The sequence below is a fragment of the Notolabrus celidotus genome, chromosome 13 (assembly GCF_009762535.1).
Source record: "Notolabrus celidotus isolate fNotCel1 chromosome 13, fNotCel1.pri, whole genome shotgun sequence".
Taxonomy (NCBI): Eukaryota; Metazoa; Chordata; class Actinopteri; order Labriformes; family Labridae; genus Notolabrus; species Notolabrus celidotus.
This window is the reverse complement of record NC_048284.1, coordinates 27912188-27927394: the sequence shown is the minus strand read 5'-3', so window position 1 is coordinate 27927394 and position 15207 is coordinate 27912188. Positions and strand designations below refer to the sequence as shown.

Genomic DNA, 15207 nt, shown 5'->3' with positions numbered 1-15207 from the left:
AGGCTGCTTGTGATCAAGGGACACTGATTACAGGGTCCTGACTTATGTCCGTTAGGTTAGTCTGTGCAGAGCTGAGCCAAGGGGAGGGTTACTTCATGTTGGCTTTGTAATTATTTTTTTCTTTAAAGGCTTAATTACATGAAAAAATAAGATAGCAATGTTATAATCAAGATGTAATAGGTTAGCTGAGTCACCAATGAGAGTCCAGCTCAACACCTAGTATCATTCTATAAGTATCACATTACAACACGTTTCATTTCTAACAGATCCTGAACAAAGATACTAGTGCTGGGGTGCTGGTGGCCTTGCAGTCTAAGCAACCCACCTGAGGCCATAGTCCAGTTGTAAGTTTGATGCCCGGCTGCAACCACTCGCTACATGCCTGTGTCTCTTTTTAGCTACCCTAACAAATAAAGGCCAAAAAAAAGCCCCAAAATTTATTTATAATAACTATTATTTTTTTTGTTTTATTCTTAAATTATAATATTGCTGAATGTTATAAAAATATTTTGTAGAATTTGTAGAAATTATTAACTTATATTATTAGTATTATTATTATCATTATTATTAGTAGTAGTAGTATTGTATTTATTTTCTTTTTTTTTGTTGTTGTTATAATACATTTTTTTCTTATTATAATAAAAAAAATAACAATAATGAATAAAATACACGATTATATTATTACTATTATATATATATACATATACATATATATATATATATATATATATATATATATATTTTATATATATATATATATATATATATATATATATATATATATAATTACTAGAATTGATTTATTTATTCATTTTTGTTATAATTATTTTTTGTAAGTTTAGGACTTTTTCACTTTTATGCACAGGGAAGAGGACAGTGGATAAAGCAGGAAACTGGGACAGAGATCTGGGGAAATTACATGCAGTACAGGGGCCACAGGCTGGAATCGAACCTGGGCTGCCCGCTATATGGGCATGCAATTTAACAATTAGGCTAAATCTGCACCCTTAACTATAACTTTTAATCAGCTCTGAAGAAGTTTTATGGCCACATTTTGATCCGACTTTCACCAAGATCTGTCTAGATGTGTATCATGTGTGAACTTGTTGACCGTTTAAAGTAGAAAAGATGCTGTGATTTGTTTTTGCTGAGATTTGAAGAAAATGTAAGACATCTTACCTGTAGGGTGACAGTGGACCATGCCTGCATCTCAATTGTCAGAGTCTCAATATTCTCTCAGAAACATGTGAAATCTGTAAAGAGACAGAAAGATCATACTTAGTCATCTCTGCCAAATCCATGGTTATTTTGAGGGTAAACCAAACAACTTAACAGAAGCACTGCAGCAAGATTGTTTACAACAGTAAAGTAGTATCTGTGTTCTAAACTGTGTGTGTTTGTGATTGTGTGTGTGTGTGTGTGTGTGGGGGGGGGGGGGGGGGGGGGGCTAATTTGCAGAGAAGAGAAAAGAAAGACAAAGAATGTGTTTAAAAGTAGCACCAAGAGACCTCAAAGCCTTCAGATACAATGCACTCTCACAAAGCAGCGACAACAAAACTCTGACACAAACACACACATGCTAGAAACCTGCAAGTCTTTTTCCCTTCAGCCCTCTATTTAAACACACTGACCCTCCAGCTGAAAGGTCACAGCACTGCTGGCTCCCCTCAGTCTGTTAATAAGGTCTGAGGCGGTCACTTAAGGGTGAAAATGACACAGTGACAGACATAGAGAGCAGTATTGTGAACTTGCAGAGGATGCTAAAGGTGCTGGTTTGAAAGGTGAGCTGAAGAAGAGATAAGAAGGTTGATTTAGAACTAAAGGACGGTGAACCAGGACTCTTTTCAGAATGTACAGGTCGCCTTATAACAGGGTTATGATATGTCCTTGAGTTTGTCTAATGGCTGCAGAGAACAGAAGCCCATTCAAACACAACATATGGTCCACATCACCAATTACCAAGGTGTGCGTGGATAGAGAGAAGATGAAGAGACTGGTAGCCACAGAGGGAGTTGAAATATGGGCAGATGAGGGAGGCCTTTCAGCCAATTTAGAGTAACAGCCTCGGGTCAGGGGGCCTATTTCACCGAAACATAATGGCTCAAAGTTTCGCCCAGCTACTTTGTCTGAAACTATGGGGCTGCATCCAACCACTACTTCCACAATGGCACAAAGTCATCCATCATTGAGATGATTCATAGACTCCTCAAAGTCAATAATCGTTCCTGCTAATTTTTCCTCAGCTGGTACAAAGCTGTGGATCATTTTAATTAATCAATTATGTACATGTTTAATTTCTAATTATTAAACTAATATTCCTGTCATCAGAACAGCTGTGGTATGTTTTTATTGGTATATGTAAAAATTAATGACTTTTCATTTTTCTTTTTTTAACAGTGAAGAATACAATGGGATACAAGAGTTAGGACTCAGTTCTACAGTATGTAAAAAAAAGACCATCTCACACCATTGATACTTTTATTATAGTAATAGAAATGTAAGTCTTTGCATTATTATCTGTGCTTTGAATTGACTGATCAAAACAGTTAAAATTATTCATACATCCTACACTATTGTTTTCTCTGAGCCCCCCCATAAGGCCATGTGTCCAAATACTGTTATGTGTCCACCTTAATTCCATGTTGTCACATTCTGCAAACAACTTAGCCTAAGGGAAGGAGGACATTGACATACCTCCCCTCTTTATCTCCTATTATTTACTGTCTTGTGGCTGGGAAGAGGCCGTTCTTTCCATTAGTTCACTCATATTGGTCGGTTGTATTCCTAAAATACCTTCAGGAAGGAAGGAAGGAAGGAAGGAAGACAGAAAGAAAGACAGAAAGAAAGAAAGAAAGAAAGACAGAAAGAAAGAAAGAAAGAAAGAAAGAAAGAAAGAAAGAAAGAAAGAAAGAAAGAAAGAAAGAAAGAAAGAAAGAAAGAAAGAAAGAAAGAAAGAAAGAAAGAATATACATTTACATATATACACATATACTGTATATTTGTGCATTTTGTTGTCAGATCAAAACGTTAAATTGATAAATTAATAATACATCTATATGTGTATATATGTATGTACATATGTATTATTAATTTATCAATTGAATTTTTTGTTCTTACCACAAAATACTTCCTTCCTTCTAGGGTAGTTCTTTCCCACCCTCCTTCCTTCCTTCTTCCTTCCCACCCTCCTTCCTTTTCTTTCTCCCTTCCAGCATGAAGCACACATTCTAGCTCTTGATGGGTGGTGTAAACACTTATCTAAGGATAGAAGTCTCTTTGCTGTTTTAACACCTGTATCAAATAAGCCCCAACTCACAGACCTCATGTAAGAAAGAAATACAGTTCTATAGAATCACCCCTTTTCACTAAACACAGACAGATAAGGCACACGTTTACTGTTGTTACTTTTATTTCTGCTGGGTTAGATTTATTCATAATGAGCAAGCATCTTTATCACAACATCAGGATTATTTATTAGCCCAGCCACAGGTATAAACATGCGATCTAAGCTGATGGTGGTTGAGTTAAAAGTAGGAATTGTTGGGATGTCATGATGAGCAGAAGCGTCACATGTTCTTATAAGGTTCACAATAATGTGCAAGTTGAATTTTTTGCCTTTGTCACTATCCTGGCAAACGTCTTCCTCCATAAAGCCTCCAGACTGAGCCTAATTAATTAGCATACAACAATCTGTAGTTTAATTTCCATCTAACATGAGTCACTCTCCAGGTGAAGTATGTGTGCCCCAATTTCTGGCAATTTAGGTTCAGGATTCTTCCTCCCTAAACTGGACTCTCTTCAAATCTATCAAAGTAAAGGCAGAGACACTAAGCTTTGAAAGGAGAACTATTCCAGGAAAGGGGCCGACTACAAACTCAAGTCATTGGTTTCACAATAATAAGCTTAGGCTAAAGGGAACTACTCCCAAATACCTACCTTTCTGCGATTCTGAAAGTGTTCCCTTTGAGCCTGAGAAGACACAAACAATCTACTGATTCAGAGGGAGAATCCTTTCCCCTAAGCCGCTATTTGCTTTAGCAGTGATGACACAAGTAGAGGAATTTGAGCAATGCCTGTGTATCGTAGACTCATTTCCTTTGAGGGAGAGCCATCTCCAGACAGACGTGGCAGCAATGAAGTTTGGTTTATTTCTATGTCTGAAGGGTCCCACACAAAGCTTTTGTCAGACTTGCTTCTTGTTTGTCCTTTGGACAGTCAGGGTTGCAACAATTCTATAATGGGTTAAAACCTGTTGCTTAAATTTATATTTCAGTCTATTGCTATCAAAGGATCAGTCTCTTAACAAACAGTGGGACTCTTCTCTTTCTGACCACTCACAGCTTTTTACAATACATGTCACTCATTCACACATTCACACACTGATTGCAGAGGCTGCTATGTAAAGCACCCATCAGTATTAACTATTTAAGAATTAACTACACCCATTCACACACCTGCACAGCCATAGAGGCAGCTTGGGGTAGGGCTGTGCGATAAATCGGTAACTTATAGTTATGGTGATATCATTTTTCTCAATATAAATATAACACGTTTACTAAAAAATCAAAAGTTCCATGCATTCCGATCACGTTTAATATCCACCTTGACCGTAGTGCAACTGAACACTGAATAACCATGATAACTCCCCCATTCCCGTGACCCTTAGTAATCTTAAAGGGGAGTGCACAACTCCAAACTGACTGAATTTGATGTTTTGTTGGTGTAGATTTAAATAAAATTATGCAAATGATCTCAACCTGAGAGAAATAAGACTCTACAAATAAAACTTCACAAAAATCTCATCTTACTCAAAAGACCTGCTTCCTGTTAGTACCGTCAAAAATGATGGATTCAAGAAGTTTATCAGAGAACTAAATCACAGATAACAAACAAGCTGGTTTCTTCAACTTTCACTCAGGACCAAAAATCTGCCTTTAAATTTAAATGAAATAATGATTTAATATTTATCGTGATAATTATAGATAGACTGATATGAAACATTTTATCGTAATAACATCTTTTTCAGTATTGCCCAGCTCGAGTTTTGGGTTAAGTGTCTTCTGACAGCGGGACGTGGGATTTGGCCAAGCAGCAATCTTCGGTCTTAAGCCAATGTTGAAGTGTTAATAACTGCAGTTCCTTGAGCGTCCACTTGAGGCAGGCCCAAGAAGCACTGGAAACCATATACACACTTAGTCAAAAAAAGCCGATCTTTAAATTATTGTTTACAGCCTGGTACAAAAAATGATTGTGGTCTAAATAGTTCATGTCTCTATTTGCACACACTGTACTGGGTGAATATATAGAACTCTTTATTTTTGAAGATATCAAAGTTACTAGATTTGCAGAATCAGGGGCATGAGTTACTTGTCTTACAGGGGGCACGCTGTAGCTGTTAGATAGGAGGCTAAAGGCCCACCTCAACTCTTCCTCCTTTGCTTCTTGTTAGGTTGACAGGAAACTAGGTTGAGTCAGCATTCCCAATAAGGTGACTGCCAAAGATAGGCTTCAAAACTCTGCTTCAGAAACCAATGTGTGATGTCTGGATGGATTTGCGCATTTAGCTAACAACGTGATTAAATGGCGTCACCACCGCTAGTCAACACCAGAATTACTATTCGGCTATACTAGTTATTCATATTTTAGTAATGTAGGCCTGAAACAGAGGCATATGTTGTGTTCCACTACTGGCTGAGGCTATAGCTCTAGTTGACCATGACGACTGTAATTAATCACAGCTGACATGAGGCCTGTTGTGGTTTTGGTATATTTTGATTTAGAAAATGGAGATAAAGTTGTAGGAGGGCTGTGTCTGGTAAACTCGACCAGGCAACATAGCAAACACAGGCATGTGTACGTAAATGTGCAGGGAGGACTGAAGGCTGGTAAGAAATAAAAAGGTGTGTGCTAGTAAATCATCAATCTTTGTAGTTTTTTTGTTGCCATCCAACAAATACCTATTCCTGTCTCCACCTGCGTCTTTGTTTTTAGTGGTTTGGTTTCATTTAATGCCTAATATGCAAATGGATTCTCCAAACCCCCAGGAGCTTGAAGAAAACCAGTCAACTTTTGAAAGTTAGAGGAAAAAATGAGCTTGTATCAGATAACACAGGGATATCAACAAAGGAAATCTGAAGCGATGAAAGCAGTGGCGTATGAAAGGAACTGAAAAAGGCAATGGCAAGCCCAAAAGGGGCGACTGTAATGTGGACTTAACAAATTCAATGATCACAGGATGAGGTAGTCGGGGTTAAAAGGGATGAATGAACTTCTGAATAAAGTCAGTCCACAGATTTAATCCCATTACAAACTGTAACAGTCACCTGACTGAGCCTACCTTTCTAGACTCTTCAAATACTTTGACCAAAGTCTTAGGGAGAAAAAAAAACACAGATGAATACCCACACGCACAGGCAAGTGTGCTTCCACCCACATACACTCATGTCATGTCATTCTTTTGTGGGTGGATCAGCCGAAGAGTCCTATAGAGACATCGACCAAATACAGACCGGGGCAAGTTGGCAGAAACAACTTTATACAGACCACAACACAGCTGGTGTCTCACTTCTGATGATGTGTGATAATGAATAGGCACAAATGAGGTGAGAAGGTGTGTATGCTGCTTGAAACACTAAAGTTTGTTTTTACTGTAAAAAACCTGAAGAGAGGTTGTGGAAAACTTTTTAGAAACATGCATGCAGACATTTCAAGACTGAAATTGGAGATACAGACAGTAGGGACGTGTATCGAAGCCAAATTGTAAAAAATGTTTTTTAAAAAGTAACAACTGCACGTAGAGCCAATTGGGATTTGAGTTTTCCCGAGGGATGCATGTATCTAATTTTTTATGTCAATACCAAAACCAACTTGGTTTTTGGATATCGCCAACTCTTAGTATGATAAGGCAGTCCTTGTTGAGTAAACGTGTGTGTGTGTGTGATCTATGGGAGCTTGTAGCTTGTAGCACTGCATTGGTCAATGTGTATTTTTTTCCCTCTAGTCTACTTTTAAATGGGCAACAGGTAAATGTCAGGTCCTGACCGAGCAGCAATCTCCAGCCGCGAGACACACCTATTCAAAAAAGACGATCTTTACAGCAGAAATAAACATGTTTACAGCCTGGTACAAAACAAGTGTAGTCTGGATAGCTCATTTCTTGATCGGCACACACTGTACGGCGGGTGAATTTTTTCATAACGCGTCAATTTCGAAGATATTAAGATTACAAGTTTGCCATTATGAGAGGCACAGCTGACTTGACTGACAGGCGAGAACACTGTAGCTGTTGGCTAAGAGGCTCAAAGCCCGCCTCTTTACATCACACTCACTCAACAGCATTTATGTTGAGTTCAACATTACCAATATGGCTGCTGCCATGGATACTACGTCCATTAATTATACATTCTTTGGTCCTGACATGAGTTGAAGCTTATGGCTGCATCTCTAAACTTGCGCCTTTAAGAATTTGCAACCTTTAGTTACCCTTTAACTACAAGCACCTTGATGTTTGTGTTAGAAAAAAAGGAAACGCCTTCTTTGTTTTCTTCAAGATTCACCAAAAACATTTTTTTGATCAGAGGGGTTATTTGTACCATTGTTGTGGTGCTTTGCATAGTTATTGAAGAAAGTTGAGGCCTGACAAACATGCACACATTTTCTGGTGGACTGTGATTATAAAGGAACCATTGGCTTATTTTAAAGCCAAGCATTTTCTCAAAGTGAACATAGAATCTGTAAAATTATGAAGGTAAATCACGTCTGAGGAGAATCAGTGAAGGGGATTTGTCTTTCATTTGTGTTTCTTTTCTCCAGAGAAATGACAAACAGTCAATGGAGCAGGCTGGAGCAGCGAGACAGCAGCCGTGCAGCTGGTTCTGTGTGCCTTAGCACCGTCACTGTTTGTGTTCCCAGGAGAGGCGGACAAAGCGCTTCCAGGTCACCCTCTGGCCTGCCTTCACATTACCAAAGGTCAAACTGCTGGAACACAATGCTGACCTCTCATGCCAAAAGTTACTTAGTGCACAAGAGGTTGGGGAAGGGGATAGGGGGATTAGGAAGAAAGGGAGGAATGAGGTAGGTGAATTCAATAAACAAACCCTCTTTAAAAGGTCTTAAATACATTTCTACTATTTTGTCTCTTTCTCTCTTTACGATGAGGGTTTAGAAAATGGCACAGGCCTGGTTAAATGCCGATAGATGATATTGCTCTTGGATCACAGTGAGCTCATTAGCACCGGCCTGCTGTTGCATTCACTCAAACAAGACCAGAGATGTCATTTGGTGGAATTTCAAAGCGAGTAGGAGGAAGGGGGGGCGGCAAATAATGACTTCCTTCAGCTTGAAAAACAAACAGAGCCGTACTGTGGACAGTACATAAGAACATAAGTGTTATCCAAAAGTGTTTTAAAGCCTTCCGTGCAGTGTAATCTATATCTCAGGTTATGTACAAAAGACCTTAGTATGGTAGGGATGGGTTTCCTTTGCGGGGTTACAACATCTGGATCTTGTAATACATGCCTCTGGAGTTTCTGACAGTCCCTTACTCACAATTGTGCAACAACCCCCTCTCGGTCCATCCACAATAATCCCTTCCCTTTTTTTGTCTCCTCCCTCCCAGTCCTCCATTCTCCATCCTTTACCCCTCCCATACAAGGCCATGTGAAAACTTCCAATTACCAGAAACATCAGAGCTGGACATGAACTTGGAATATGTAAAACAAAGAAACTCTTAACAAGTGCCGCACTGAAATGTGATTGAATGCGTCAGCAGGCCATAAAAAGGCCCCCTCAAGATCAATGTAATTTTTACAGTTTATGTGGAGGACTTTCCGGACTAGGGAGTGACTAACGTTGGGAGGAGGGAAGTGTAAAAGCATTATGTACCACCGAAATAACCTCATTCTCAGCCAACAAGTGGAGAACAAGCAAGGTCTTCCAGCTGCCTTCCATCATCGACTATAATGGACAAGAGGAAAGAAAGAGGGGACCAAAGAAAGAGGTTTTTAACACCTGCAGCAGGGTGCCAGCAAACATTCCTTGGTCCTGTGGCCCCTTGACGATGCACTCTATAAATCCTTGTGATTAGCTACAGTAGCAAGCCTAAGTGCCACTTAAATCAAAACCCTAGAGGGGAAGTTGTTGTGATTTTTAGCTTTGGAGGTTTAATTTAGACCCAAGGATTTAAAAACAAAAAAAACTAAGCTATTCCTCGCAGAATTATTTTATCGAATTTCATCATAACACATCATAGATATGCAACATGACACGACAACACAACACCACTCCCAAACCACCCGCTCAAAACATCCCTTGGGTCTAGAATGAAAGTTATGTCAGCCAGTATATAACGCCTTTCTCCAGTTTCACATGCAGTTGTCCAGTAGATAAAGATTTCATCGCCCAAAATGTCTGGTGCTAAAATGCCCAATAAATAACAACCAATTGGTCTGATGCCTGAATACATTAACGACTATGCAGTATCTGATCTTTTTACTTTCACCCAAATGCTACACGTCACATCAATCAATCAATCAATCAATCAATCAATCAATCAATCTTTATTTACATAGTGCCCAATCACAACAAAAGTTATCTCAGGACTCTTTAGACCGAACATCAAGACAGGATAAGATCCGGTCCCATCTTACAGACAGGACTCAGTCTGATCTCATCTTAATCCACAATGAGCAGAGCACTTTGCAGCATTTAGCAAGTAACAGTGGCAAGGACAAACTTCCTTTAACAGGCAGAAACCTCTAGCAGAACCAGATTCGTGTTAGACACACATCTGCTGAGACCGAGTTGGGTTTGAATCATTTAGTGATTGGTACAGCAGTAAAAAGAAAACGGCAGGACCTGAATGATGTCGGGCTGCCATGTTTGATCAGCCAAAGCAGCAGGAAAAAAGAAAAAGAAAACACTGAAACATCTACTCCTGAAAATGCGACAAGAGCAAGGAGAGTTTCACCCACTGATGATGGAGATACAGCATCATTCAGGTCTCGTCAAGATACTTCAGGATGTCCAGCTTGATAAGCTTTTAGCACACACACATTTAATCCAAAATGGGCCATCAGAAAAGTGTGCATATACCCGTCTTAAAATATAAAGCCCATGCAGATGTGCTCATAACTGCAGTTCATAGAGCGTCCACTTGGCTGGCTGCAGAAACACAGAACACTACATACACACCCGATCTTTACAGCAATAAACAAGTTTATAGCCTGGTTCAAAAAACAGTTTGGGTCTGAATAGCCAATTTCTCGATCAGCACACACTGTACGGGGGTGAATTTTTTTTACAACACTGCAATTTCAAAGATATTAGGATTACAAGTTTTGCCTAAATAAGGGTATGGCTGTCTTAAATTAACAGGCGGGCACCCTGTAGCTGTTAGCTAAAAGGCTAAAGGCCCGCCTCTTTACTTCACACTAGCTCGGACGAAGTTAGGTTGAGTCCAACATTTCCAATATGGCACCCGCTGATGCTCTGCTTCAAAGCAGCGCTACAGAAACAGATGGGTGACGTCACGGATACTACGTCCATTTATTATACAGTCTATGTCACAAGTGGCTGATTGACATACTCGTTATTATAATTTCACACATCGATAATACAACAGTTAAGATATTATCTTAGAGGATTTATATAATGTGCATTCCTGTTGTTTTAACAGAGTTGTGTAGCTTTTAGCTTCTGATGTCTTTCTGCACTATCTTAGTTTTGGATTGTTACAAAATACCACGTCAGTAACAAGCCTCGTCCACATATAGATCATCTGTTGTGATAACCAAATGTCAGGAGATAGATTTTAAAACGTAAGTTGTGTTCTTTGGGTCTCTACATAAAACGTGCTGCTGATGAATACTGTCAAAAGATCAGACGCATTCAGGCAAGAGAAACGGCAGACGGCGGGTTGGGACACGCCACTGTGTGTATAAAGAGAGGAGAGCTGCCGGTGTTGTGTTGGTGTGTTGTGTGTGCTTATTTGTAACAGAACAAAGGATGTTCCAAAGGGACTATTTCATAGAAGTTTGAACATTTAGTAATTTAGGAATGTACAAAGGTGATTGGGTCACATTTAGAAAACAAAATTCAACACAACCAAACATGGGATAACAGATTCTACAGGATCACAATGTGAAATTGGTTTGCCGAGTGTAAATAACACTAGCAGAGCTAGCACCACCAGCCTTCACTTCTACTTGCAGGCAGCTTCCGAAAAGAACATGGGCAAGGGCAAAACAGCCCAAAGAAAAATTCAGAATGCCCCTGAAAAACACGATCAAGGAGCAAGTACTGCAGGCAGATTGTCTGATACAGACCTACCAGTCAAACGTTTGGACACACCTTCTCATTCAATGTTTTTTATTTATTTTAATTATTTTCGACACTGTAGATTAATACTGAAGACATGTAAACTATGAAATAATCAGTTTTTGCCATAATCTGGATTACAACAGTAGTTAAATAGGGCTATCCATTGTGTACTTACCCTACCTCTGAACAACACAACTGATGGTCTCAAACACATTAAGAAGGCAAGTCATTCTACAAATGAACTCTTGACAAGGCTCATGTTAATTAGAAACCATTCCAGGAGACCACTTCATGAAGCAGACTGAGAGAACACCAAGAGTGTGCAGAGCTGTCATGAAGGCAAAAGGGGGCTACTTTACAGAATCTAAAATATAAAACATATTCTGCTTTGTTTAACACTTTTTTCTTCATTCAATAATTCCATATATGTTCTTTCATAGTTTTGATGTCTTTGGTATTAATCTACAGTGTTGAAAATAATTGAAATACATAAAAAACATTGAATGAGAAGGTGTGTCCAAACTTTTGACTGGTAGTGTATATATTTATCAGTTCAGGCAAATATCTTAATCCTATATTACACCATCATTTTGCCAGAAGTCATTTCATACGTCACTCTACGCCGCTATTTCCAGAGAAAGACGGAAACAGAGAGAGATAGAGGTAAAGCAGAAGGGAAAGCCACTGCACGCTGCATGAACTGCTATTGGGCGCTGAGATGGACCGGTACGCTGAAATGTCGTCTCAAGAAGTTCAGATCACAGGGCTGGTCCTGACACTGAACATCAGTATGGATAACTGCAACAGTATTCTCTACGGCCTTCCCTCCACTGACCTCCAAAAACTACAATATGTCCAGAACTCAGCTGCCCGGTTACTCACCCACTCCCACTCCAGAGCCCACATCACATCCATCCTTCAGCACCTCCACTGGCTCCCCGTACAGCACCGAATCCACTTCAAGATCCCGCTCAAGCCCTCAATAACCTCGGCCCCTCATACCTGATGGACCTCCTCAAACGCCACTCCCCATGTCGCCACCTCAGATCATCCGATGCCAATCTCCTGTCCCCCATCACCAAGTCCAAGCACTGCACCTTGGGGGACAGAGCCTTTGCCATCGCTGCCCCAAGTCTCTGGAACTCTCTCCCTCCACACATCCGCAACTCTGACTCACTCCAATCATTCAAAAACCACCTCAAGACCTACCTGTTCAAAAAAGCCTACAACACATGAACTCTACTTCCTCCCCACATCTGTTTTGTTTTGTTCTATTTATTCTTTATTTTATTTTTTGCACTTTATGTAAAGCGTCTTTGAGTACCAAGAGACGTGCTCTATAAGTCCTATCAGTTCAACTTTAGACTGCTTCTCACAGTTTTTTATGGAGTAAAGGTAGAGAGGAAAGAGTAGAAAATGCAATAGAAGTCAGATAAGAAGGAAAGCAAAGACAGACGTAGAGGAAACACAGAAAAATGAGGATGAAAGGAAGAGGAGTTCAAAAGAGAAAGAGTACACAAAGTGAGAAAGAGAGTCGTGCTACATGAAATGAGCTCAAGCCACAAAATAAGTATTCATAAAACTAAACCAAGTAAAAAATGGATGAGTCTGACCTCTGCCACAACCCCCCTCCATTCCTCCTCCATCTATTTCTTCATCACTCTGTCTACCTCAGTGCCGAGATAAAAACAACAGGCCCTCCAGGGTCAGAGGCTTTGGGCCAGGTCCAAGATAGCTCTCTTTCTTTCTCCCTCCTGTAACCCTGCTGAACCCTTTCTGGACTGTGTCCGTCTAATGAACGCTATTTTAATTGTTTTACGGCATGAAAGCAGATGGAACCCCGGGACTATTTACAGCATGCAACGGGGGAAAAATTGAAGGAGGGAAAAGGGCAGTTAAGTTGAAAAGGGGGAGTAAGAAATGCTCTCTAAAAATGTCTCTCTGGCTGGCTAGCATGCCCAAAATATGCCTCAGTTGCACATTTTTCCAATTTATCACTTATTGAATTAAAGTTTCAGACTCCTGGACGCCTTTAAGGAGAATATAGCAGAAGAACATAAAGACACAGACAATGCTAAATGAACATTACAGAGGTAGAACTAGGTTTATGCAGGGTTTTTGAAACACTCACTCATAATATTGGATCCACAGCCTGCTCCAAAGATTTGATTTAGTCTCCAGGCTTTATGAAACTACAGCCATTAAGGCGTAGGAAATGTTTTACTCATATTGTGTATCATCTGTTTGTTTCCATGAGGTAATTATTACCCTCCTTAGATTTTACATTAAGCATGAGAGTTCATGTGCTCATAAAAACATTGATTTGATTGGACTGACAGTGGTACAAGAAGAACTTAGATTAAAGTAAACTATTAGTACAAGACAAGAATGCAATTACTCAACACATTTCAAAGAAGTAGGGACAGTGGGGTCATTATAACACTCTGTTACATCACCTCTTTTTTTGACAAAGTGCTTGAAGTGTTTCGGGACCCATTGCTGTCTTTTTGTTTTCATATTCTTGTTTCAGCTGCTCAACAGTTCAGGTCAGCTTTGTTGTTTGTTAGGTTTCATAAAGCTGCAAATATTTTCAAAGGGTAAGTCAGGATGACGCAGATATCTATGATTCTAAAGCTGATCACATGACAGTGATCCACTTCGCCCAGATAAGATGGCAGCATTTCTGGATCTGTATGAGTAACATCTCTGCATGGTAGAGTTCTAACTTGCATTAGTGAGTGCTGTAAAGAACTGTGTTCCATGTAAGGGTTTTTGGAAGTGTTATGGAGCCCATGCAGTGACTTCCACTACAGAGTGGGGACCAGTATTAATGAAGTGCTGTTTGAGATCACAGTCTGCTAATGCCAGTTTTTAGCTCTCTTTCTTTTGATCTGATTTCTCCAGATTATCAGAAATGTTAATGACATTATGTACTCGAGATTATGAAAACACTAGGTTCTTTGCAATTTACGTGGATAACTTTATTTTAAATTGTTGCATTATTTGCCAGTGCAGGCTTTCAAAGCGGGGTGAATGCTTCTCCATCATTATCTCAGAAACACATAGCCTATCTGGGATGCTTTTCTTATGCCCAATCACGCAATAGGCCATTTGCCACTGTCCAAACTTTTTTAAATGTGATGGCATAATCTCTAAAGAAAGGGTTCAGTTTCTCAGTTTGTTCTGGGGTTGGTTTTTATTTATTTCAATTTTATATTTTTTGATTTAATTTATTTATGTATTATTTTATTTTATGTGGATGTACATTTATGTATGAATATCCTAACTTAAATTTGTGTGTAGCTGCTTAGCCATTGTACCTACTTGCTACTGCAAATGTGATTACAATGTACACTATGTCATTTTTCTAAAATAAATAAACAGAGTTGATCAAAAATAAAAGAAAGGGTTGAGTTTCTCAGTTTAACCCTTGATATTTTGTGTGTGTGGTTGTTTCGATTAAAAAGGGAGTTTTTAATTGAAATTATTCACACTATCCAAAGCATCCCAGTGATTTTTGGAAACAGTTGTAAAAAGCACTGCATTCAACATTTTGCTGAGGTTATTAAAAACAGAACACCGGCAAGTGTTGACAAGTGTGTTGACACAAAATATTCCTCCTTGTTTCTATTCCGTAACTCCAGGTGAAGATAATTTCAAGGTGTGGACTAAGCTAAGCAGACGGTATAGTCTGGTTTATTAGTTAGGTTTAATATTTACCAGCCAGAATTACTTGCTGGTTAAACTTACAACCACTATTCCAAAAAGTTACGACAGTTTGTAAAATATTGAAGAAAACAGGTTTTGATGGTTTGCAAAGTACTTTGAAGTGTACCTTTATTTAATTGAAAATATTGAAAAGACAACATATCAATTTTTGAAACTTGA

The 15207-nt window shown here is 39.2% G+C and overlaps 1 protein-coding gene across 4 annotated transcripts in view; it reads right to left on the bottom strand.

Moving 5' to 3' along the window:
* The window catches only part of disp1 (dispatched homolog 1 (Drosophila)), a 90275-nt gene that overhangs the window by 64950 nt on the left and 10118 nt on the right, over positions 1 to 15207 (bottom strand). For all 4 annotated transcript variants that reach the window (XM_034699334.1, XM_034699336.1, XM_034699335.1 and 1 more), the window contains exon 3: positions 1180 to 1253. The gene's annotated coding sequence lies outside the window, so the exon portion shown is untranslated. The remainder of the gene's footprint in view (positions 1 to 1179; positions 1254 to 15207) is intronic.